The 24,927-nt window shown below is 39.2% G+C and overlaps 1 protein-coding gene across 7 annotated transcripts in view; it reads left to right on the top strand.

Moving 5' to 3' along the window:
* Nucleotides 1-8,594: 8,594 nt before the first annotated feature.
* The window catches only part of LOC126378855 (uncharacterized), a 57,240-nt gene continuing 40,907 nt past the window's right edge, over nucleotides 8,595-24,927 (top strand). For 2 of the 7 annotated variants that reach the window (XM_050027323.1, XM_050027324.1), the window contains exon 1: nucleotides 8,730-9,445. The gene's annotated coding sequence lies outside the window, so the exon portion shown is untranslated. Of the gene's footprint in view, nucleotides 8,707-8,729; nucleotides 9,446-24,927 lie in introns of those variants that run through there. The other 5 variants (XM_050027322.1, XM_050027319.1, XM_050027321.1 and 2 more) reach the window with 5 other exon arrangements.

Here is a 24,927-nt window from a genome sequence, read left to right as displayed (position 1 = left end):
GAGCAATAAAAAAATTGAAAAGTCAGCTTGCAGTATTTATCCATGGAATTTAAGTTCTAATTATTCCTTATTCTATGCCGTAAGCGTGGCCAATTATTGGTCAGCAAAAATTTAGTATCGATCGCCATCGACTCGCAAAGAAGAAGAAGATGGTTAGAACCACAGATCATATAATACAGAACCAAGGTAAGGTGCATATTTAGATCCTACCTTACTTACACGCATCGCTATAAAAAGTCACAATCACAATATACACTTCTCATCAAAAAAATCGAAACACCTTGCAAGTTTACGTTTTGTCAGGATTATCAGAAAAATGTGTACATTTAGGAATAAATGTTAAATGTCGTTTAATAGTGAGTAATATGAGCTTATCAAATCTTAATGTTAATGTTCTAAATTTAAATGAATTTTTCATAGGTTTCGTATTTTGTTAAATGAGTCATTTTTATTCCGTATGGAGTATAAAGGAAATGGATAAAACAACACACGTAAATGAAAAAAAAAGCTAAAAAACGCTTATTTAATAACTTGTATTCCCTCCCCGAGCTCTAATTACTGCTTCCATACGGTTCTTCATCGATCGGATGAGAGTCACGATCACATGCTGTGGTATATTGTCCCATTCCTCTTGGATTGCATCTTGCAGCTGGCTAAGTGTTTCTGGGGCAGGATCTCTTGCTCGAATTCGTCTCTTTAATTCATCCCACAGATGTTCAATGGGATTCATGTCCGGGCTTCTTGCTGCCATTCCATAATAGAGATATCGACTTCGTTAAGATAATCTCGTACGACGCCCGCGGTGTGAGCCCTAGCATTGTCGTGCATGAATATGAAGCCGTTGCCAATAAAATGTGCATAGGGCATCACATGAGGCTCGAGACACTCTTCGACGTACCGATGACAGTTTAGTGCAGGCAGACGTGGCCCAGACACGAAAGCAAGCTCTGTCTTACCGTCGGCGCTGATTCCTCCCCAAACCGTCCACGAACCGCCACCATAGCTGACCTTTTCTTCAATGCAGTATTGTGCATAGCGTTCTCCGTCTCTTCTGTAGACCTTGTTCCTTCCGTCGTTACCATACAGCATAATTTTACACTCATCAGAAAAGAGAACTTTGCTCCACTGTAGGTATGACCAATTTAGGTGCTCACGTGCAAAGTTAAGGCGCGCTCTTCGATGGTCTGCAGTTAATTTCGGCCCATTTGCTGGCTTATGCGGTACCAGTCCACGATCCTTCAACTTTCTTCTAATTGTAGAGTCACTTACAGCCACCCTTCGTACAACACGAAGCCGCTGCTGCAGTTGAAAAGCGTTAAGGCGTCGATTTCTTAAAGAAGTTGTTACAATAAATCGATCATCTCGCTCAGAAGTGACCCGATTCCTGCCAGATCCTGAACGGCGCGTGAACAAACCAGTCTCCCGATAACGTTTATAGACTCTATGAACAGATGACAGGCTTAGATGCAGTCTTGCAGCCACAACACGCTGACTAAGGCCAGAATCCAGCAATGCCACAACTTGGGCGGCTTCTGTGGGCGAAGTATCCATACGTTTTAGAAAAAAAACCTTTTTTCAGACGTCCCAAAGTCACAGTATTGAAATAAAAAACAAAAAGTTTAAGGATAGGCGCCAATTTTTAGTTTTTAAACGCTAAATGTACTCCAACCCTAAACACACATTTGTCTCAAAACAGTGATTCATTTCGTTTATAAGATAAACAAATGAAATTCTAATTTTGAATTTAGAATTTTCGCTTATTACTGTAATGGCCAAACTGCCAGCTATACATTTATGTATTTTTTTTCATCGTATGAATTCTTTTTTGTGTTAAATTCGGACAGAAACAATGAAAACGGAAGTGTTTCGATTTTTTTGATGAGAAGTGTATATAGTCTTGTCGTGTTGGAAGTATATTATATAAACCAATCCCTTTAGTCCTTAAATAAGATAAGACCTACTAAAATGATAACCTTCTTTTGACTTTTGCTCTCAAAATATAATTTTAAATTGAACATTACGCAACACAAAATTTCCATTCAGCCTTGTCGTAAGACTTTGCAAAAAACGCCCGCCTGGTTGTAAAAAGCAAGCCTTCTTCGCTTGGGAGAATAAAAAAAATATAAAAAGGCCGTAAAAAGGCATCTGAGGGGTAATAGAAGAGGGGAGGGGCTCAAACTTCGCCTCGTTTCCAAAATCGATCACCCGGCGCGTGTGTGATGGTTTTGGTTTTCGAACTATATAATACTCGTACATACAAAATGGAGCGTTTTCCCGCCAAGATGTGCCGCTTACGGCGCCCAGTGTAAGGTTCGTTTTTGAACGTGACTCGGAAGCAGAAAATTTTCGTTGTGCAACACTTCGGTTCTTCTAAGTAATTTTGATGTAAGTAGTGTAAGTAAGGTAAATATCTTTAATAAAAGAAAGCTCTACTATATGCTACACGTGATTATTGATGTTCTAATAGCTAAAATGTAGCGGTTTGAATGAATCTTTCAGTATATTTCATTCCGTTAAACTACGTCGGGAAACCCAAATGAGCATACATACACACACGCAAACACACATGCACTCGCCAGCCTTCGTGGTTTAGTGGTTACAGCGTTGGGCTCACGACGGTCCGCGTTCGATTCCCTATGGGGACATTTCCGTAATTACTTTGTGAGACAGTCCTTTTTGGTTAGAAGTTAGGACATTGTAGGCTGATACACTTGACTTTCCGAAAAAGTTTGATTATTCTGTGCTTAGGAAAGCACGCTAGGCTGCAAAGTCCCGCTTAACCGTTATATTTTGTACCTACCATAATAGCATAAAATAACGCAAATATCCTTTCAGACAAGTCTTAGACGTATAAGTAGATTAAGTAGGCTATCCAAAGCCGTCCACGTTAAAAATGTGTGAGTGCAACACTCACAAACACAAAGGAGACCAAAATATTAATGGCGACCTCGCCCGCCAAAATAGATTTTTTGTAATCGCATATTTTTCGACAAACTTTTCGGAAGGGGACCGAAAAAATACCTTTTTACTTTTTTCGTGTTTCGAATACAAAATGAGATTCTATTCTATGCTTTTTTTGTTTTATTTAAAATCTAAGATTTACGCGGCTTAGTCTCATTAAATTAGTGTACCTAAGTAAATAAAAAAAAATTAAATACCTAAGCGAATGAAAAAAACAATATTATAAGTAAATCGGAGTTTATAATATTTATAATAGGACATGGTAAACTGAAATAATAATTCTAATTTAATTTTATAGTTTAAAAAATATACTTACTCATTTTTCTTAATTAAATTTGATTGCAAGCTTACTTTTAATTTTGCAAAAAAATATAATTACACATTATTTTAATCTTTAAAATATTTACTTTTATTACTTTTTCTATTGCATATATCGCGATAAAAGTATTATTTTATACTGAAGCAAAAAAGTTTTAATTACATATTTTAATCGTAATCCTGGCTCCTTATCGTAAAAAATATTGCAAAAGCATTTGCTAGTTAAAAAAACAATCGAGATTTTCTTTTTAAACGGCGATTATTTATTTTTTTGCAACAATATTGCCAGTTATTTAACAGTTTTGTTGTAAAGCCTTTTTTCTATCGTACATACCCACCCCACCCTTCAGCATTCTGTAGCGTTCAGCGGTTAAGCATTGAGCTCACGATCCGGAGGTCCCGGGTTCAAATCCCTGTATTGAAATATCACAAAAATCACTTTGTGACCCATAGTTCCGTTAGGAAATTAACAAGGTTGTTAAACAATTATCGGAAAGAAGATGATTTGTGCTGCGGAAGGCACGTTAAGCCGTTGGTCCTGGTTACTACTTACTGTTGTGAGTATGTAATCGTTACAGGAGCCATAGTCAGGGGCCTTTGGCGGCTCAATAATAACCCTGACACTAGGGTTGATGAGATTAGTTATCCACCTCACAACCCACTCGATAGGGGAAGAAACTTTCCTCCTTAGTAACTCCTCCTTTTATTCGATCCCAGGCCAGTACAGAAGCCATAATTAGTCTATTTAAAGAAAGGAAGGAAAAAATACAATATACTTTTTTTACTAACAAAAATGTAACGTTTCCAGATATTTCTTTATTTGATTACTTACGTTTTTCTATAATTTTCTATGCCGTGCGAAAGAAATCTAGCTAAGTAATAGCAAACTGGTTGATAGAGAAAGGTGGGAAAATGGCGCGTCGCGTCGCCACTTCCCTGTATAGAAAGACGTGGTTATTGAGAGTTCAACGACTGCTGATTTTTATAAAAACCAGGCACTATAAAATACTTTTAGAAAAATGAAGTTCATTACACAGGTCCAGGCACTATAAAATACCTTTAGAAAAATATTTGTCTCGTAGAAAACTCGACGAAGAATCGCGGTTTTATTCAAAAAAACTCCCGGTACTGCATATACTTATATTTATTGTTATTATTTGCCGTCAAACGCTGCACTATAAAATACCTTTAGAAGAAAACAAAATGACCAGAAACTTTAAAAACAAAAGTTTAAATTTTTGGTACTGGAATCGTGAAATCATTCTTGAACAGCATATACACGCTTAAACTTAATAAATTTAAATAGACATGTGTGTAAAGATAAACAATTTACTAATTGTTTTTACTTGTGGTGGATTTAATGATGTATTTTTTTCTTTTAGGTATTTAAAAATAAATTTCTTAACTACAAACTATAATAAAATATTTACTAATTATTAATTATATTTTATGTTATTTATTACGACAATAAAATTTAAAACAAAAAGTACTTTAATTGACCTTTAAAAACAAACAGCCATTAGTTAACCCTTCGCGGCATGGTTAAACGGAATGCGTGTCTCTTCTGGATTTCAATTTAATTTCAATAGATACACGAGTGTCACTAGATTTAAAATTGGCAGTTTTTAAATAAAATTGGATTGGATACGAAACTCATTCGTTTATTCCATACAAAAATACTTGAACACATTTTTTAAATTTACTTTAAGTATTATTTGATTGATAATAAAATTAATGATAAAAGCAGACTGCTCGTTTCTTTTCTCGCATTATATCAAGTAAATTAAGTAGAAATGTTTTCGTTTATTCATTTAAAAAATATATATAAAATCCTCTAAGTATTTTTTTATACCACTTAGGGACTGTCAAGGAATATTCCACTAAAGAGCCCGCACTTAATAAGTAAATGTTTCTGTGCTTTGGGAAATTCACAGAGCTTTGACGCCGCCAGATTGTACTGTATCTATCATCATCTGTGTTAATTTGTTTTGTATGTTGTGTGCAATAAAGTATATTTGATTTGATTTTGCTTTGAGCTTTGTCAAATTATGTCGACGGTTGTATTTCGTCGTTGCCAGTTTAAAATAATTATGTACAATCGGGTCAATTTAACAGAAATTAAAAAAAATCTTCCGCCTGATTTTTTTTGTATGACTGCGTTAAAAAATAAAAGAAAATTCTGACAAAAAAGGAATTTGGTAAGGACATTAAAGAGCTCTTAAATTGGCAATGACGATTTGCGGAGTATTCGATGTTGCTCAAAAAGAATCAAGCACCAATTTTATACTGCGTCGTACGAAGTCCTGTTTGTGTCAATTTATATTCAACACAAATATATTTGGAATTAAAAACTATCAACAAAATACCAATTTTGGCGAATCGCTGGCGCCGCCTTCGGGCGGGGCTTGTATAATTGAGTAGGTACCTATTATTTTTGGATGTTGGAATGCCACTACACCGCTAAGTAAATTAAAATTGTTTTTCGTTTACAATAGAAAGTGGGTTATATTCACAAAATTCACGCCATTGATCGCTACACGCGTAGGCACTTACAACATCCGAGTAAGATGAAATCGGAAGGTGAACAACGCTGTAGGTAAAGTTACAACTGTCAATGTTGTTTGCACTACTAATAATAAAGCAGTGTCTGTACTTACAACGGAACTTTTGATTATAGTTTCGTGGAATATCTACGCAATCATGTTTTTTAAGCTTTTCTTCAAATATACAAAATTAATTAAAAATTAATAAAATGTGGGTCAATCCGAGCTACTTTTTGCTATTACTTTCTCTTTGAAGGTTATTTCCAGGACTTATAACTAATTAGTAGGACAGTTTTTTTTAGCTCCTGAAAAGTTGATAAAATCAACTTACTGCGTTTTTCCACGGGGGGTCGCACCCGCACCCGGGGGGTCGCAATGAACAAAGAAGTGTCCGCAGATATTTTTTTTAACGTGACTTATTGTAGATTTGCCGGATATGGCATTAACTACTTGGCCGGACAAATGGGGAGCGCTGAAGGCTCTCACCCGGTGGAGTGTCCGCACAATGTAGACACACATGCTATTACTTAGATCTTATACTTCTATGCTGTTCTGTGAGCGAATTAAAGACAGAACACCTTCAGCTGCTTGTCTTCCCGGACATGTTGTAAAATCTGATAGAGGGATTGTGTCCTTTCTAACTTGACGGACAATTATGGCAGGCTGATCTCTTGTCACCATAAGGTTCAACTTAGGACGTCCCATCAACAGACACTGCGAGTTGTCTTTGATTACTTGTGGCTCTGCTTATCCTATTAGGAATTACAGGCGTGAGATTATGTGTGTACTTTGATTTTGGTTGGTATTCCGTTGCATTATAAGTTTATTTATTGTTTAATATCAATAAAACAGACAAAGTAACATACCTACAAAGAAAACATTGTGTTGTTTCTTTTTGACGTGACTTATTTTACACTTGATAATGTATTCTCTTGTCTACCTACTGCGTCCGAAGCACGTAATATACGATCCCGCGACCCGATTACTCTAGCCATAGAGGCGGCCAATCAGCTCGCGACACCAAACACTTCAGAACCCCGATACCGCCGGCGTGGTCGACGATTACCCTCATTCAGCGCTCCACGGAGGACACAGCGACCCACTGGGATCGATTCATCATCATCAATTTAAGAGCCACGCTCTTGTCGGTGTAGCATTTTCCATTCCAGTCTATCAAAGGCCAATTCCTTGACTTCCCTATAAGACACGACGTTAACCTTTTCTTTAATCTGTTCCATGTAAGCTCTTCTTGGTCTTCCCCTTCCTCTCTTTCCTTCTAGCTCGATCGATCGATGGGATCGATTAATTCTTTCAAATAATCTTCCTCTCAGACGACGCTCTGAGCCGAGGTTCGCGCCCAACTGGGCACCCTCAGGCGTGTTGTCTTACATTTTGCACCGGGTGAGAGTCCTCAGCGCTCCCCATATGTCCGGCCAAGTAGTTAATGCAATACAATAAGGCACGTAAAAAAAACTACTTACCTACATAGATGTATAAATCTGAGCGCGCTACATACACGTACAGTCATGAGCAATATAATGTACCCACTTTAGGACTCTGTCGCACTAACATATTTGACATTTAGTGAGACTTACAGTTCAATTTGTCAAAAAAGTTAATGTGACATGGTACCAAAGTGTATACATATCAATGCTCGTGATTGTACACAACTTCCCTTGAAATGACATACATAACTAACTACGTATTAGGTACCTATGTATGTATCCACAAAATCAACATCGCATTCTGTAAGAACGAATGAATATGGACATTGGACAGTACAATAAGCAAATATAGCATTAAGTAGGTACCTATACTACATCATGCTTATTTTGAACTATAATGTGGGGATATAGGTAGGTAGGTACGTCATAGTACCAGGTCCTATATTGAGAGTCATAAAAAGGAACTTGAAATTGAATTTATGACATGTACCTAGGTACATGTATGGGTAATTTAAAAGTAGCTTAGGTAGGTTATGTACCTATCTACTTATCTATACCTAAAACTAAAGAGCTTATCTACTTTTAAAATGGAAAACTACTTTTATAAAGTAGTTGGTACGTACCCTACCTATATCTAGCTATGAAATTAATATAATTTGAGTTTCTTATTATACATAGTTAGGTACTTACCTACGTATTATTTTCAAAAGTTTATTAAACTTCTTAAATAGGGACATATCAGTAAGTTAACACGTGTAGGACCTATAAATAAATTATGAGTAATGCGGTGGTGTTTGTCTAAATTATTATGAATTACAAAATGACTAGTTGCGCAAATTCTTATTAGAAATCTTGTAAATCAAAGTTCTAAGTGCAAGTAAAAAACATAGATAGGTACCAATAATGTTGAAAGAACAAGGCCGTGACTTGCTCGAAAAATATGAAATGAATTTTTAGATTATTGATTCCAGTAAGCCGGAGCTATGACTATACAATTTTTATATAAAGTCATACAAAAACGCACACTAGGCAAACAAATTCATACGATAACTACACATACGGAGAGTAACCCACACAGACACGAAATATACATAGAAAACACCACTCTCTAGCCTATCTATACGTATTATAGAAAAAAACTTCAAAATAGTACGGCTTCACTCACTTTCTCAGAATATGATACGAAAATAAAACATTTCAGTATGAAGACGGCCAAGCAATAAAGTTGAGTTTCGATTGTACAAAACAATATTCTCTCTCGTTCTCGCAACCGAACGCTTTCGAGTTTTCCCGTTCACGATCCAACTCAAAATACGCCAAAAATGACGTCGAGCCAACGTTGTTTCGAAAACAGTGTCTCGCGTTTCTGTCTGCGGACACCGCGTGCCCGTTCGCTACTTATTATTTGGAATTTTCCAATCGACTGATTATTGCCAGTCGTAAGTTTTACAAACAAATTCGTATCCGTTTCGTATTTTTCGCGACTAGCGCGAAATAGGAAAGTCGTATGCGGCCGTCGATACGGCCGCGATAGGGTTGACATTTGCACGACCGGCAAAGATTAACCGGCTAAATTAAAAAGTCACGCAACCCTGCTAATTGAGGGTCATTTGTTACATTTTCGTATTAGCAGTATTGTAATAGAAAATTCTGACAGCTCGGAACCGTCACAAGAAATAATGTCGTTTTTATTACATTTTTTGATAAATTATTATTCTAGTTTCGTCTCGGCGAGCGTTAAACGGCCTTATCGATTTTCCTATTTAGCGCGCGTAACTATTTTGTACGTTTTCTCGTTCGCGGCGTTTCTAGCTTTCGAAAAAGGTATTCAGTTTTCTTGAGTTTGCAGTCGAGGCCTCGGTTCGGTAAATTGGTAATAATTCCGTTGATTACACAGTAATACGGTGTCCGAATATGGGTTAGCGCCTTGCGGAGTGTTCTGTGACTGTTATACGTTAAATCCTGTGATATATCGTGTGGTACTCAGTGTTTTTATTACAAATTTTGTTTGGATAGTTTGGAGTGGTAAACATTCAGTTTTGTGAAAGTACTCGATAGTAATTGTGTTTTTGCGGATGCCGATTGTGCCTATGAGGATGTTCTGGGTGTACCAGGCGCCCAGAAGTGTCCAGAAGACCACGGAACCCGAGTGACAGCTGAAATAGTTGCAACTTCCTTGTAAGTAATTGAGAACCTTCTAAAACTGTTTGAAAGGGCGAAATGACCTTTAAACTGCCCTAATACGGTAACTAGCTGTTGTCGACAGTCGTTTGTTATCTAAACTAAATATTTTGTGAGTGAATTGTAAGCATTACTGTTTAAAATAATCTAGGTATATATAGACTGTTATTCTGGTTTCCAATTGCCCCTTTTTACTTTCTAAATAAGCAAGGTTTTTACTCAATCCCTTTTCTTTTTTATTAGCAGCAATAGAAATTACACAATAAAGTACTTTTTTATAAGTTATACATAAAAAAATAATTAACAATTACTACCATAAAATATGAAACAAGTACATATGAAGTTAATTAAGCTAAAATCATATTTTAACATAACTTTGTCAGATGAAAAATTAATGGTTTATCTAACATACCATAGTATCACGTCTATATCCCTAAAGGGTTAGGCAGAGGTGTATATGTGTATGTGTAAACCTACTCGCCAGCAATTTTTAAGTGGCATGTAATAATTCTAGGAGAAATGTTTTGGTCATCTTAAGCATATTAATTCTAACATACATACATATGTAAACTCACGCCCGTAATCCCTAAGGGGGTAAGCAGAACCACAAATAATCAAAGACAATTTGCATCCACTGTTGATACAATGTCGTAAGCTGAATATGATAAATCTTATGGTGATAAGCAATTAGCTTATTAACACAACCCATAACATTAGTCCATCATGTTAGAGGACACAATCCCTCTATCAGTTTTTTATTAATTATCATCATCATCAGCCCATTAACGTCCCCACTGCTGGGGCACGGGCCCTCCCTATGGATGGATAGGGAGATCGGGCCTTAAACCACCATGCGGGCCCAGTGCGGATTGGTGGTTATAAACGACTGCTAATGCAAATTTAAGAGCCACGCTCTTGTTGGTGTAGCATTCTCCACTTTTGTCTAGCAAAGACCAATTCTTTCACTTTCTTGTAAGACACAACATTCACCTTTTCTTTAATCTGTTCGATGTAAGCTCTTCTTGGTCTTCCCCTTCCTCTCTTTCCTTGTAGCTTCCCTTCTATGATGTTTTTGCCCACCAACCCACATTGGAGCAGCGTGGTGGAGTATGCTCCATAACTCAGTGCCCAGCAGTGGGATGTAGATAGGCTGTTTATGTTATGTATGTCTTAACATAATAATAATATTTATTGACAAAAATATCGGTACATAGTTTTCCTTAAGTTAAGCATAATTGACATGAATATAATTGAGTAGGTACCATAGCCGACTAAGTATATAAATACTTGTATTTCAGTCAAAAGACACAAAAATATAGCCAGCATACAATCCTATGTTTCCGACAGAACTTATACTTAACATAACACATAAACTCTACTATATCCTAATTGGTAGACAGAGGTACTTACATCCAGCACAAGATGAACTAAATAGGTACATGGGTATGGTCACAAGGATTAAGTATACACTTCGGTACCTTGTCACATTAACTTTTTTGACAAATTGAACTGCAAGTCTCACTAAATGTCAAATATGTTAGTGCGACAGAGTCCTAAAGTGGGTACATTATATTGCTCATGTCTGTACATTAATTAGTTCCTATACTTCTATCAACATCAAAGTCATTGTTACAAAATCCTTGAATCGGACTCAAATGTAAACCATTCAGCCATGAAGTTTTTATTGAAACTAAAAAAGAGGCTAGGTTCCTTTGTAAAAAAAAAAAATAAGTTCCGTTTCTTCCGCTATGGTTGTGAGGTGGAGTACCGACCCCATCAACCCTGGTGTCAGGGTTATTATTGAGCCGCCAAAGGCCCCTGACATGGCTCATGTAACGACTCATCATCATCATCATCATCAGCCCATTAACGTCCCCACTGCTGGGGCACGGGCCTTCCCTATGGATGAATAGAGAGATCGGGCCTTAAACCATCACGCGAGCCCAGTGCGGATTGATGGTTATTAACGACTGCTAATGCAGCCGGGACCAACGGCTTAACGTGCCTTCCGAAGCACGGAGGAGCTCGAGATGAAAACTTTTTTTTTTGGTCACCCATCCTGTGACCGGCCTTTGCGAAAGTTGCTTAATTTCAACAATCGCAGACCGAGCGCGTTTACCGCTGCGCCACCGAGCTCCTCAATGTAACGACTACTTACTTACATCAGTAAGTAGTAACCGGGACCAACGGCTTAACGAGCACGAAGTACGGATCATCTTACTTTCGGACAATCAGGTGATCAGCCTGCAATGCCCTCAGACGACGCCCTGAGCCGAGGTTCGCGCCCAACTGGGCACCTTCAGGCCTGTTGTCTTAAACGTTGCACCGGGTGAGAGTCTTCAGCGCTCCCCATTTGTCCGGCCAAGTAGTACCATCTGCGGCAAATCTTCAAAAAGTCTTTACAAAAAAGTGCGTGTATGTTACTAGTACAGAAAATATTTTGTAATTGCAACAGAATGCTCTTATCTATTCCGTTATCGTCGTGTTATGGTTATGAAATTAGTTTAAAATGTTTTCGACAAACTACGAAAGTACCTTATAGGGGAGGTGAATGACTTGTCATGTCTATCATCATTATCAACATTTTCTCTCTCTCTCTCTCTCTATCTGTATAATAATATAACATAACCCCACGCCTCTATCTCCTGAAGAGTTGTACAGTATACAGGGTGTTAGTGACATCGTAACGAATACTGAGGGGGATGATTCAGCTCAATATTCTGAGTTAATATCAAGTGGAATTTTCCATCGCAAACGTGGGGAACGGAAAATAATTTAAAAAGTACAAATATATTCATGAATTTTCCGACAGGAAATTCCACCTGATATCAACTCAGAATCATGAACTCTACCAGTTGCAGTGCCCTTACCGGGTCCATGTTGATACTATAATACTTACTTCTGTATTTTTATAACACCACAATTTGTCGAACACATGGTCGCAATAAAACATTTCTATTTCTATGGTCTGAATCATTCCCTTCAGTATTCGTTACGATGTCACTAACACCCATACCTACTTGTATGGCTACCTGTATGTACTTGCATGGGGAGTAAGTTACATCGTAACAAATACTGAGAGGGATAATTCAGCTCAATATTCTGAGTTAATATCAAGTGGAATTTTCCATCGCAAAACTATAGAATTGAAAATAATTTAAACTTGAAAATTTTCACTTGATATCAACTCAGAATCATAGTCTGAAACATCCCCCTCAGTATTCGTTACGATGTCACTAACACCCTGTATACACCCGCTCCTCGCCAGCTATGTTAAGTCCCATGTAATAAGGAGCAAGCCTACTGCCATTAACCGAGCACAAATCGAGCACAAAGTGAGGAGCTCGGTGGCGCAGCGGTTAACGCGCTCGGTCTGCGATTGTTGAAGTAAAGCAACTTTCGCAAAGGCCGGTCATAGGATGGGTGACCACAAAAAAAAAGTTTTCATCTCGAGCTCCTCCGTGCTTCGGAAGGCACGTTAAGCCGTTGGTCCCGGCTGCATTAGCAGTCGTTAATAACCATCAATCCGCACTGGGCCCGCGTGGTGGTTTAAGGCCCGATCTCCCTATCCATCCATAGGGAAGGCCCGTGCCCCAGCAGTGGGGACGTTAAAAAGCTGATGATGATGAACTTATATTATTATGTATATCATTTCCATATCTCGGGAGTATGGAGTCCCGGACTTTTGGAAGGCGTGCGTGGGGCCGAAGCCAACACGTAGAGGCCTAAAAACAAATGTTGAATAGCCTGGAAAATCTCTCATTAGATAAATGTGATAAAAAAATAATTAAAAACAAAAACTTTAAACTGCTATTTCTTGAAAAGACCCTCTCCGCCTGTTCAACAGGACAAATTAACCTATTAAAACATATAATAACGGGTTCTTACTGCGTTTAAATCAGGGATATGAGACTCCCGATATTTCGACACAGTTGCAAGTGCCATGATCATGTATTTTAATTATGATAACGGCGTAAACCTAAAACAATGTATAAATTAACCTATGTTTGTTAAAATATTTAGTTCTCATGGTAAGTGACTCTCTTTATTTAAGAGCTGCGCTTTTGTCGGTGGAGTAATCGCCATTCCTCTCTTCTTCCCGCCAAACCCTTCACCTCCCGATACGACACGACCTGCACCTTTTCTTTTATTTGTTTCATAAATGTTATCCTAGGTCTACCCCTTCCTCTCTTCCCTTAAATTTTTCCTTCTATGATGTTTGTTATAAATTAATCGTGTCGTATCAGGTGGCCAATCATATTTCCTATCCGGTTCTCTATAGTCTTCATTATTGATCTTTTTTCTTCAACTCTTTCCAGTGGTAAGTGACTATGTATAGTTTTTTTTTTTATGAGAATAAAGCTCTTTAAACTGAAAGGCGTTTCGGCGCTTACGCAATCTAGCCTTTGCCAGTGAGCTTCTAGTAAGTTTAGTTGTTATACCAACATAATAATATTGTAACCTAGCACTGTTAGGTTGGCGCACAGTGCAGCGACCCTGGCGCACACGACTGCATGCTGCAACTTTTTGCATTGAATTGTAGATGGCAAGAACCGGTAGCGTAGCGGTTTCTAACCAAGATCTAGTGCTCAGATAAAGTCTGGGAACGGCTGAGTTCCTAGCCTGTAACAACGTATTCGCCCGACTCAAAGATACATTCTTCTCTTCTATCGTGTGGGTTGTGAGGTGAATTACCAACCTCATCAACCCTGGTGTCAGGGTTACTATTGAGCCGCCAAAGGCCCCTGACATGACTCATATAACGACTACGTACTTACATCAGTAAGTAGTAACCGGGACCAACGCCTTAACGTGCCTTCCGAAGCACGGATCATCTTACTTCTGGACAATCAGGTGATCAGCCTTCAATGTCCTAACCAAACTAGGGACCACAGAGTAATTTTTGTGATGTGACCGGGAATCGAACCCAGGACCTCCGGATCGTGAGCCCAACGCTCAACCACTGGACCACCGAGGCCGAAAAATACAAACAGATACATTACAACATAATAAACATACTTTACACACATTACGAAAGAAGAACTTACGATGACCAAATTGGAGATGTTCTTAGAAAAGGTTTAATACGATCTACTCTGAACCGGCGGCGTGCGTGTATGAAGCGATTGATGAATGCGGAGGAAGCAAGAGAAGTGTGTCAGGATCGAAGCAAATTGAATTCTATATTCTCTGCTTATCCCGGTGGGAAACAGGCGTGAGTTTATGTATGTGTATGTACGTATTATGAAAGATACATTATATTAAACCTCTTGCTTTTGTGAAGTCAGTCAAAAAGCTAATCTAGAAATAGAAGCCAATGGCCCTGATTCCTGTAGACATTACCTAAGTTTATTTTAAATTATCTGCAAAAATATATTTGCTGCTTGTCTTCCCGGGTATGTCGTAAAAACCGACAGAGGGATTGTGTCCTCTAACATGATGCACTAATGTTATGGGCGATAGGCTGATCCCTTATCACCATAAGGTTCATCATATCCAGCTTACGACATCGTATCAACAGTGGCTGCAAGTTGTCTTTGATTACTTGTGGCTCTGCCCACCCCATTAGGGATAACGGGCGTGAGTTTATGTATGTATGTATGTATTTTAAATTACACCTGTTATTTTCTTATCGGCCAATAAGAAAGGGACGGACAATAGCGTAGTTACAAACTAGTCAAATCAGTTACTTTTTACTAAACGTCGAAACGCAAATTACTCTGGAATTTGTATGTAAAAGCACCCTAATGTCGCACTTATTATTTTCAAAAATATTTTTATTCAGTTGGTAAAAAAAATAGTTACACTTTGAATCGTCAATTTTTACATAACGAACGTCTCATCCGCCTAAACTACTGCAGCAAACTACTACACTTTTCTTTATTCATCATCATCAATTTAAGAGCCACGCTCTTGTCGGTGTAGCATTTTCCATTCCAGTCTATCAAAGGCCAATTCCTTGACTTCCCTATAAGACACGACGTTAACCTTGAAGGAAAGCTAGAAGGAAAGAGAGGAAGGGGAAGACCAAGAAGAGCTTACATGGAACAGATTAAAGAAAAGGTTTTCTTTATTAAAACTCTTAAATAAGATAAAAAGATAATTATAAAATTCTGATTACTAAATAAAGACAGATTTAAAGGTGACAAAAACGTTTTCATGTTTCTATTTCAAGTATTTATGAATTTTAATAAAGAAAAATTTAATAATAAGTACGACATTTTGTCACTTTTTCTATTCTTCTTCTATCGTGTGGATTGTGAGATGAATTACCAACCTCATCAACCCTGGTGTCAGGGTTACTATTGAGCCACCAAAGGCCCCTGACATGACTCATATAACGACTACGTACTTACATCAGTAAGTAGTAACCGGGACCAACAGTTTAACGTGCCTTCCGAAGCACGGATCGTCTTACTTTCAGACAATCAGGTGATCGGCCTGTAATGTCCTAACCAAACTAGGGATCACAAAATAATTTGTGCGATATGTCCCCACCGGGAATCGAACCCAGGACCTCCGGATCGTGAGCCCAACGCTCAACCACTGGACCACGGAGGCCGATTTTCTATGACGTCACAGGTTGCTCTTTCCATTTTCCAACCACTGGACCATAGAGGCAGTTTATATTTGACCCAGTCAAATACCGCCTGCCTGTAGCCTGTGGGTCAACTATAAGCAGCGTGCCATCAACTCTGCGCGTCCAGTATAATAATGCTTTCAGGATTCTCGTGGGTCTTCCTAGGTACTGTAGCGCGTCAGGGATGTTTGCGGCGGCGCGTGTTGATGGCTTTCACGCCATCATTCGCAAACGAATCGCTTCCCTGATGTGCAGAGTGAGATGTAGCCCGAACGGCATTCTGTAGGCATTATCAGATAAGCCAGATTGCCTTTTTTGGAGGCACTGGAATGCGATCCACGTGGCCTTTTAATTCTTTTAATTGTTTGTTTTTCTTAATTGGTGTGTTTTTTTTTGTCCGTGTGTAATGTAATTACGTTGTCTGTGTGTAACTTTTTTATGGGCATCGCCTGAAATAAATGCTTTTTATTTATTTATTATTTAAATACCCAATTACGTTAAATGATTCTGATTTCTGCTTTACTGTCTAGTCTAGCAAGAGTAGCGGCGCGGCGGAGCTAGTGTTTTCTGAAAACGACAATAATATTGATAAGAAACTCGAATAGTCGCAGAAACACGACTCCAGAGTTTCACCCCGCGTCTGTGTATGTGTGTTTGTGTGAGTGTAAATTCTTCAAAATGCAACAACTTAGCGGCTACCAAGCTGCGGGCCGCAGTGTGCTAGGCATTTCGCGAGGTTATTATTCATCGAACTTAACGGCCTCCGTGGTCCAGTGGAGCATTGGGCTCACGATCCGGAGGCCCCGGGTTCGAATCCCGGTGGGGACGAATCAAATCAAATCAAAATCTTTATTTGTGAATACAGTACACAAAAGCATGTTACATAAATTTATTACAATCCAACAAACAAAAATTGCTGATCACCTGATTGTCCGGAAGTAAGATGATCCGTGCCTCGGAAGGCACGTTAAGCCGTTGGTCCCGGTTACTACTTACTGATGTACCTAAATGAGTGATCGTTGCATGAGCCATGTCAGGGGCCTTTGGCGGCTTTATAATAACCCTGATACCGAGGTTGATGAGGTTGGTATTCTACATCACAACCTACACGAGAAGAAGAACTTAGACTTAAAGCTATCAGTTTTATGCCGGTTGGATGAATGAATGAAGGAAGGTCTACCCAAATTGGGATGTAGTGGTCAGCTTATGCGGTCATAAGCTGACCACTCACCTGACCTTCATTCATTTACTCATTCTTTTTAAAATTAAGAGCTGTCAGTCATCCGTCCCTTTCCTTTTCGGTGGATAAGAAACTGACAGGTATAACTTAAAAGTAAAAAAATAATAATAATAAAAAAAAAATAAAAAAATAGGAGGTGTCTACAGGAATCGGGGCCAATACCGCCCTAAAAGTATTTAGAAATAGAAGCGGCCCTCGATTACAAGCGGTTGGTCGTCCCTGCGTTGCATTGTGGGTACCCACACAAGTGCGGGTTAGTTGTGTGTGCGAGCCGATCTAACAGAGACAGACAGTATAAAACATTATACTAAGTAACCGTGTTTTATGCTAGCGAATCTGACTATGCGCAGCGTCGCGTCGGCATAATTTATTTATTTATTTTAACACCTCTACACCACGCAGCGGAGTATTTTTTATTTTTTTTTGCATGTCACATAGTCAGTCTCTCTCTCTATTTAAGAGCTGCGCTCTTGTCGGTGGGGTAATCGCCATTACTCTCTTATTCCCGCCAAAACTTTCACCTCCTGATACGACACGACCTGCACCTTCTCTTTTATTTGTTTCATAAATGTTCGCCTAGGTCTACCCCTTCCTCTCTTCCCTTCAATTTTTCCTTCTATAATGTTTGTTATAAATGAATCGTGTCGTATCAGGTGGCCAATCATATTTCCTCTCCGGTTCTCTATAGTTAGTACATAGTATAGTTCTTATAATTAAATTATCCACAAATATGTTTTTCTTTTTTTGAATTAAAAATACAATACAAAAACGCTACGCTTATCGCTTTGAGCGATAAGGCCGCCATTACACAGTACTTAGTTAAGAGACTTTTTGTAATTATTTCTTTTTATTTTGGTGCAATAAAGTGCATTTGTATTGTATTGTAAAAACGCTTTATTGCACATACAAACACAACACTAAAAACAATTACAAACTTATTGTAGATTTGCCACAGATGGCATTAACTACTTGGCTGGACGAATGGGTAGCGCTGAGGGCTCTCACCCGGTACAACGTTTAAGACACCAGGCCTGAGGGTGCCCAGTTGGGCGCGAACCTCGGCTCAGGGCGTCGTCTGAGAGGAGGTGTAAGGGCACCGTAAAAGTATACATTGGTGCTAATTCCTGTAAATACCATCTAATTTTATTTTAAGTTATATCTGTCATTTTCTTATCCGCCGAAAAGGAAAGGGACGGGTAATCGACAAGCATAAAATTTATGGAACACACGTCAATTTTAAGCACAAATCTAAACCAACCGTCTAAAAATTTTACATCCGTCAATAACCCGACACAGTTAGTAGACAGCACGTCAAACGGATTGCATACCAGGGACGTACCTTTTGATTCGCCCGGGTTATTCGTTCATTTACTCATTCTTCCTAAAATTAAGAGCTGTGAATCATCCATCCCTTTCTTTTTTGACGGATATGAAAATGACGGATATAACTTTAAATAAAATTAAGCGGTGTCTGCAGGAATCGGGGCCAATATACTCTCTCGAGAGAGAAATATCTCCCTCCTAGTCGCAGGTTCGAATCCAGCACAGGCCTAAACCAATGTCCAATTTGTTTTGAATTCATGTCTGGATCATAAATGATTATCACGTGCTCAGCAGTGAAGGAAAACATCGTGAGGAAACCCACATTCCCGAGAAATACATTTCCGGATGTATGTGACCTAATCTGTATTGGGCTGGTTTTCCCTTCGGGTTGGAAGGTCAGACAGGCAGTCGCTTCTGTAAAAAACCGTGTCAAATCTTCAGGTTAGGTAAGCGGATACTGATACTGTTAGCTGGGATAATGCTAGGGGGATGATGAAGTACGTAGGTACTACGTAGGTCAGCTGGAAGAAATCTCTTTCTTAGAGATAAGCTTACCTGTACTGTCTGTTTTCTTTGTATGTTTTTTCTGTGTTATATTGTGTACAAGTAAATAAATTATACATACATACATAGATAAACTCACGCCCGTTATCCCTAATGGGGTGGTCAGAGCCACAAGTAATCAAAGACAACTTGCAGCCACTGTTGATACGATGTCGTAAGCTGGATATGATGAACCTTATGGTGATAAGGGATCAGCCTATCGCCCATAACATTAGTCCATCATGTTAGAGGGCACAATCCCTCTGTCGGTTTTTACGACATGCCCGGGAAGACAGCTGAACGTGCAATTAAATAAAAAGTAAGCATAATAGGCGGGCTTAGAGTGAAAAGATTCTTAATGAAACAAATAACGGCCTCCGTGGTCCAGTGGTTAAGCGTTGGGCTCACGATCCGGAGGTCCTGGGTTCGAATCCCGGTGGGGACATATCACAAAAATCACTTTGTGATCCCTAGTTTGGTTAGGACATTACAGGCTGATCACCTGATTGTCGGAAAGTAAGACGATCCGTGCTTCGGAAGGCACGTTAAGCCGTTGGTCCCGGTTACTACTTACTGATGTAAGTACGTAGTCGTTACATGAGTCATGTCAGGGGCCTTTGGCTGCTCAATAATAACCCTGACACCAGGGTTGATGAGGTTGGTAATCCACCTCACAACCCACACGATAGAAGAAGAATGAAGCAACATACATACATAAACTCACGCCTATTTCCCACCGGGGTAAGCAGAGACTATAGAATTCCATTTGCTTCGATCCTGACACACTTCTCTTGCTTCCTCCACATTCATCAATCGCTTCATACACGCACGCCGGTTCAGAGTAGATCGTATTGAACCTTTTCTAAGGACATCTCCAATTTGGTCATCGTAAGTCCTTCTCGGTCTTCCTCTGCCAGCCCTACCATCAACTTTCGCTTTATATACCTACCGCTTTTGCAATCCTATTATCCTTCATCCGCTCTACGTGTCCAAACCAACCTAACATTCCCTTCTCAATCCAAGTCACTATATCGTCTTTTACACCACATCTCTGTCTTATCACACTGTTTCTCACTCTATCACTCAACTTCACACCGCAGATGCTACGCAAAGACCTCATTTCTACGGCATTGATCCTACTTTCATGCTTCTTCTGCCATACCCAACATTATGAAAGAAAATAACTAATGTTTATCAAATCCCACTGGCGTAGCGTGACTGAGTATTTCAAAACGTATGTAAAAACATCAATCGTATGAGAATACTTGCCTATTCATGCACGTCGCGAGTATAAGATTTTCTAACTCATTGAAATCGGTTTTGAGTTTCCAGTGTTGCTACTAAAGCTGTGAAGGAAAACGTCGTGAGGAAAACATTTCCGAGAAACGCTTAGAAAAGGTTTATACATTGTTTTAAGTTTACGCGTTTATTGGTGCTAATTCCTGTAAATACCATCTAATTTTAAGTTATATCTGTCATTTTCTTATCCGCCGAAAAGGAAAGGGACGGGTAATCGACAAGCATAAAATTTATGGAACACACGTCAATTTTAAGCACAAATCTAAACCAACCGTCTAAAAATTTTACATCCGTCAATAACCCGACACAGTTAAGTAGACAGCACGTCAAACGGATTGCATACCAGCGACGTACCTTTTGATTCGCCCGGGTTATTCATTCATTTACTCATTCTTCCTAAAATGAAGAGCTGTGAATCATCCGTCCCTTTCCTTTTCGACGGATATGAAAATTACGGATATAACTTAAAATAAAATTAGGCGGTGTCTGCAGGAATCGGGGCCATTATCATAATTAAAGCACATAGTAACGGGTTCTTACCGCGTTTAAATGGAGATATGAGACTCCCGATGGCACTTGCAGTGTCGAAATAGCGGGAGTCTCATATCCGTTACTATGTGCTTTAATTAGAAAAGGTTTACTTTGAACCGGCGTGTGTGTATGAAGCGATTGTCACACATGTGTCAAAAAGCAATAATGCTTTTTTTTTTGGTGGATTGCTTTGATATGGCCTTTTTAAACCCCCAGGTTTTCAAGATGGTGGATTAACAATCGTGGCTTCTTCATCGTATGTGAACCTTCAAAGCAATTCATCTAAACCACTTACACTATGTACACGCTTTCAGATAGCCATATGTATACGTATGGGTGTAAGTGACAACGTAACATAAGCTTTGGTGAATGATTCAGACCATGAAACACAAAAATACATGAATTTTGCGACGGAAAATTCCACTTGATATCATCTCAGAATCATAGTCTCGTTACGATGTCACGAACACTCCGTTTATATTGAATAAAATTTCAGTAATTTGGCAGCCTTATTGGTTCGTTTCGCAGGCGGTTATTTGACATTTGTGTGCATTGCGCACTCACTTTTACATGCGCAAATGTCAAATTGCAATATTGCTGTTTTTAGATGAATTGCTTTGAAGATTTATGTACCATGAAGAAGCCACGATTGTTAATCCACCATTTTGAAAAGCTAGGGGTTTAAAAAGGCCACGTCAAAGCAGGCCACATTGCGCAAACGTCAAATTGTAGGTATTATTGCTTTTTTAGATGAATTCCTTCGATGTGGCATCTTTAGCCTCACTGATCGGTCTAGAAATACATCAGAAAATCTAGACAATAGACTGCAGCTGTGATTGGGGCCAGTTTTTATTGTATTTCTTAGAAATAAGTTTCACTTTATATCTAGGCTGAGAAGCTGGGTTGTCCCACGAGGTCGCTTAGTCGGTTCTCGAATCTTCAATTACCTCATTAAATATCCTGTATTCTTGAAGTCACTATTTCTCTCGTGTGGGTTGTGAGGTGGATTACCAACCTCATCAACCGTGGTGTCAGGGTTACTATAGAGCCGCCAAAGGCCCCTGACATGGCTCATGTAACGACTACTTACTTACATCAGTAAGTAGTAACCAGGACCAACGGCTTAACGTGTACGAAGCACGGATCATCTTACTTTTTGGACAATCAGGTGCTCAGCCTGTAATGTCCTAACCAAATTAGGGATCACAAAGTGATTTTTGCGTTGTACCAACTGTGCTACCACGGTTTTTAACCTAGCAAGCTACAAAACAAAAATATGTACAAAGGTACGGTTGCGAGTACTAATATGTCATCATCATCACCAGCCCATTAACGTCCCCACAGCTGGGGCACGGGCCTTCCCTATGGATGGATAGGGAGATCGGGCCTTAAACCACCACGCGGGCCCAGTGCGGATTGGTGGTTATTAACGACTGCTAATGCAGCCGGGACCAACGGCTTAACGTGCCTTCCGAAGCACGGAGAAGCTCGAGGTGAAAACTTTTTTTTTGTGGTCACCCATCCTATGACCGGCCTTTGCGAAAGTTGCTTAACTTCAACAATCGCAGACCGAGCGCGTTAACCGCTGCGCCACCGAGCTCCTCGCTTAACTAATATGTATACACTTTGAAACCATGTCGAATTAACTTTTTTGAGAAATTCAACCGTAAGTCTCATTAAATGTCAAATATGGTGGTGCGACCTGTCGCACCCTAGCCACCCTATCCTCCCTATATCCCTATCGTGTACCCACTTTAGAACCCTGGTTCAAATATTGCTCATGACTGTACAACATCAAAATGTGATAGAAAGTGCAAAGTACAGATGTTATCTTACTCGTGTCGCGTCAAATTTTTAATATTTATTTCCAAAGCAGATTACGTTATCAGTTTGCGTAATTTTGGAAATGATAACCACGTGTCAGAGGTCTGGCCCTTGTAGGGTGACCATGATGGAGTGCCGTACTTGTTATTTATATACATAACCAGCCTGTATACGTCCCACTGTTGGGCACAGGCCTCTCCTCAATCAACCGGAGGGGGTATGGAGCATACTCCACCACGCTGCTCCAATGCGGGTTGGTGGAGGCGTTTTTACGGCTAATAGCCGGGACCAGCGGCTTAACTTGCCCTCCGAAGCACGGAATCGTCTTACTATTTCGGACAATCAGATGATTCAAGCCTGAAAAGTCCTTACCAAACAAAGGTCAGTCTTACAAAGTGATTTCGACAATGTCCCCATCGGGAATCGAATCTGGACCTCCACATCATGAGCCTAACGCTCTTACCACTAGACCACGGTGGCTGTATATTTATATATCATAGGTAAATATACCATACATAGGATTTTAATGAATACCGAATACTGAGGGGAAAAATTCAGCTCATGAGAACTGAAAATAATTAAAGAAGCAACATTTCCATGAGTTTTGCGACGGAAAATTCTACTTGATATAAACTCAGAATCACGGTATGAATCATCCCTCAAAGTTTTCGTTACGTCACACTGTATAAATATGTTATTATTAATAGACTAATTCCTAATGTTACAGAATTCGTTGACACTATAGAAACACATACCTAATATGTAACTATGTTACCTACTGAATAAAGATATTAAAAATAAAACATACATACATACATAAACTCACGCCTATTTCCCACCGGGGTAAGTAGACTATAGAATTCCATTTGCTTCGATCCTGACACACTTCTTTTGCTTCCTTCACATTCATCAATCGCTTCATACACGCACGCCGGTTCAATGTAGATCGTACTAAACCTTTTCTAAGGACATCTCCAATTTGGTCAATGTAAGTCCTTCTAGGTCTTCCTCTGCCAGCCCTATAATCAACTTTCGCTTTATATATCGCTTTCGCAATAAAACAAAAGATGATATAAAAGAATATGTACAGGGGGGTTAAAATGGCCACATCGAAGAAATTCATCTAAGAAAGCAATATTGCTATTTGACATTTGTTTGCATTGCGCACTTACTTTTATGTGCGCAAATGTCAAATTAGAATCAAATCAAATCAAATATACTTTATTGCACAGAACTAAAATTTCAACAATCAGACATAACACATGAATACAGTACAATTTGGGCGGCCTTATTGCTCTAGAGCAATTAAAAAAATAATAGAATGTATCTTAGAATGTATATTATTAATAGAATGTTGCTTTCTTAGATGAATTGCTTCGATGTGGCCATTTTAGTACAGTCCCGCCGTATTCCAATTTCGACCAGGCGCGTGGCTGCCATATTTTTTTATCGCGCATTCAAAAATAGTATTATTTACGTTAGGAAAATTTTTCGCCGTAATATTAGAATGTTAGTAAACTACTATAATTGCTAATAACGGCCCCCGTGGTCCAGTGGTTGAGCGTTGTGCTCACGATCCGGTGGTGCCGGGTTCGAATCCCGGTGGGGACAAATCACAAAAATCACTTTGTGAACCCTAGTTCGATTACGTGTCTTCCGAATCACGGATCATTTTACTTTTGGACAATCAGGTGATCAGTCTGTAATGTCCTAACCGAATTATGGATCACAAAGTAATTTTTCTTCCACCGGGATTTGAAGTCGGGACCTCAGGATCGTGAGCCTAACGCTCAACTACTGGGCCATGTAGGCGTCCAAGGGCCAATGGCCCCGATTCCTGCAGACACCTAATTTTACTTTAAGTTATACCTGTCATTTTCTTATCCTCCGAAAAGGAAAGGCACGGATGATTGACAGCTCTTAATTTTAGGAAGAATGAGTAAATGAATGAATAACCCGGGCGAATCAAAAAGGTATGTCGCTGGTATGTAAACCGTTTGACGTGTACTGTCAACTTAATTCTGTCGGGTTTTTGGCCAATGTAAAATTTTTAGACGGTTGTTTTCGATTTGTGCTTCCCTTTCCTTGCCGTCCCTTTTCGGCGGATAAAAAAATGACAGGTGTAACTTAAAGTAAAAT

The sequence above is a fragment of the Pectinophora gossypiella genome, chromosome 27 (genome assembly GCF_024362695.1).
Source record: "Pectinophora gossypiella chromosome 27, ilPecGoss1.1, whole genome shotgun sequence".
Taxonomy (NCBI): domain Eukaryota; kingdom Metazoa; phylum Arthropoda; class Insecta; order Lepidoptera; family Gelechiidae; genus Pectinophora; species Pectinophora gossypiella.
The sequence above is the reverse complement of the archived record's forward strand: the minus strand, read 5'-3'. Positions and strand labels throughout refer to the sequence as shown.